Raw genomic sequence first — 2693 nt, 5'->3', positions numbered from 1 at the left:
AGAGCATTCCACAAGATCCAGATTTTGATTCCAGAGACATAGATAAGAGTTACCAGGGGTTGTGCAAGGTTAAAGAAAATCTTAATAATATTTATCATAATGAATTTTTAGGTAATTTATTATATCAAGCTATTGACCGAAAGGACAGGTATCGTCCGGTTTCTCATGCATTGATAAAGCCAGGAGATGTAGTTCTTGTGAGGGAGGAACATACTAAAAGGAGTAATTATCCCCTAGGAATAGTTCGCGGAGTTGTAAGTAATGATTTGGGAGAGGTGACCCAAGTAACTGTATTAAAAGGGAAAACTAAAAAGATTAGTAAGTTACATGCAAGTCAAATAATTCCTTTCCTTGAGAGTAATACTACTGATGATATAGCTTGTAATACTGATACTAAGAATGTTCCTGGTGCTGTTAGAAAGAAAATTTCCTCGCGGCCTAAAAGAAAAGCTGCTACGATAAGTGAGGAGAGAACAAGAAAAATGTTGCTCTAATTTCATATGTTCATTTACAGCGATGAAGATTTTTTACTTTTGAAAAATCTTCATCCTCTTCCGTGGACTAAACGGAAATTAAGATTTCTTACATTGGTTTATTATTATATGTATATATGTATTTATTGAAGTAAGGAGGACTTTTCTCTTAAACTATTAAAATAACTAGTTAAATTACATTTATATGCTTGGTACCATCTAAGTCCTGCTTGCTTACTACGAGCTATGTAATTAGCTAACAAGCCTTCTAATCACGCCATTTTCTCTTTACTTGGGAGGTTCATGGATATACCCAAGTCAGTCTGGCCTAGCAAACCATACCGTCCATATCTTCACTGACAGTATTTGGGCACGAAGATTTGAGCTGCTAGATTCGTGCTACAAGATTTTTATCATTGAATTTGTGCTGTGCTGCTATTTTACCGTACCATGTTTGTGTTGAGAGATTCAAGTGTTTCCGCATTGACGAAGTTATTCAACATGAACTAACCTCCCTTAATTTGGACTCTGAGCTTCCTTCGGCATGAAACTTTAAACTTCGAGGGCATTCGACTCGTCTCATAGCTTGCATGGATAAAGGTGAGAACCAAGCATTGTTAGGGGTTTCTAAATGTTTAATGGTAATCATTATCCGTTGCCTTAAGCCTTCAAAGCACCAATATAAAAATAAAATCCTTCCTCTCTGATAGATATATATATATATATATATATATATATATATATATATATATATATATATATATATTGTGTACTATTAAACTGATTTTTATATTAGCTCCTCATATTAATTTGTTCTATTGGTACAATACTTTTGCTTAGGTATAATTGGTGAAGCTAGGTCGTCCTGGGTTATCATCCTGCGTTCATCTTTCTTATTTATATTATTGGTAAGACTTTATATCAGATTTAATTCGAAGGGTGAATGTTATAGTGAATACATTATACAAAATTATATTGCTTATATTTATAGCTTCAGGACAGTGTTTGATGTCGGAATGTATTTCATTTTCCAGGGTATCATTTATCCATATGTTTAATTGAAGTGGCTTAGTCCGAGGATAAATTCCCTGTTTCTTACATTGGCGAGCACTACCAACATTATCGGTAATGGATTATTAGGTTTATATAGATCATATATGCAATTTACGATTTATTCATATACGCAATTTACGATTTATTCATATACTTTGTTCAAATTGAATTTATATAATTTCATTTCTTTTATTATATTTTGATATATTCCTTTTGTTGTTTATACAGGTGAGGTTGGAAAAGCTGAAAGTAGTTTGGAAATTACCCCTAGATATAACCACCTTCAAGCAATCGGAATAGACAATTTATTGCATTTTTACTTCTCTGAAATGTTTATAATAAATTTGGTGAATTGTTTTGAAGAGTTTTCCTAACTACCATTGTAGAATGTTCAAATTTCAGCCTAATGCCAGCCGACAGCTGAAAACACTAAAACCTGGCTGGCGGCCGCTAATCGTAGTGGCCAGCAGATTCGAGCTGTGTTTCCACTACCGGCAGGCAAAGGTAATAATACCCATGCTCGCCGACAGTAGCCAAGAACCAGAGAACCTCTACCTGCCCGGCTGTCGGCCGTTAAGCCGGCAGCCTGGTTAGGGGTTCAACTCAATAGTCCGAGAAACAGTATGGATGTAAGGTTATAAGGCGGCATGCCATACAACCTTCCATCCAGAAAGAGTGAACTTGTGGAAGGGGAGAATGTAGCATTCAGGCTTCCAAAGAATCCATAGCCTGCCGGGCTCTACCGGCAGACATGGAAGGTAGACCAAGGGAGGTTTGGGGTTCACTCTGCAAAGAACAAAGGGTCTCTGCCGGCCGACACGTAATGCCAGCCGGCAGAGAGCTGAGCCGGTCCTCCATCCTAACCTATGCTAAGTACGGAAGTAGGGGAAGGGATAAGGGTCCTATAGACTTCGTTCTAGCAAGAGACACACTCAGTAGTTAGGGAAGCTCATCCTAACCAAGAGTTGTCTATTATGGAGGAAGACTGCCGATGCTTGCTATCCTCCTCCCAACCAAAACAAAGTTAGGTGAAGTTATTTCGCCGGGCAACAGAGAAAACTCATTCTCCAGCCCGAGAAAAACAACACATGACGGTCTGCTAAGCCACTAGAGGAAGGAATCATCTCTTACAGAATCCTTCCGTCATGGACTAGGGAAGCAAAGCTT

The 2693-nt window shown here is 37.8% G+C and overlaps 1 long non-coding RNA gene across 1 annotated transcript; it reads left to right on the top strand.

Annotated features, from left to right (window-relative positions):
* The first annotated feature begins 576 nt into the window (after window positions 1–576).
* Window positions 577–1888, top strand: LOC137655083 (uncharacterized). The gene is made up of 4 exons (XR_011046800.1): window positions 577–1073; window positions 1314–1381; window positions 1508–1598; window positions 1755–1888. It is a non-coding gene; the product is annotated as an uncharacterized lncRNA (long non-coding RNA).
* The last annotated feature ends 805 nt before the right edge of the window (window positions 1889–2693 follow it).

This window comes from Palaemon carinicauda, chromosome 16, assembly GCF_036898095.1.
Source record: "Palaemon carinicauda isolate YSFRI2023 chromosome 16, ASM3689809v2, whole genome shotgun sequence".
In the NCBI taxonomy this organism is placed as follows: Eukaryota; Metazoa; Arthropoda; class Malacostraca; order Decapoda; family Palaemonidae; genus Palaemon; species Palaemon carinicauda.
The sequence above is the reverse complement of the archived record's forward strand: the minus strand, read 5'-3'. Positions and strand labels throughout refer to the sequence as shown.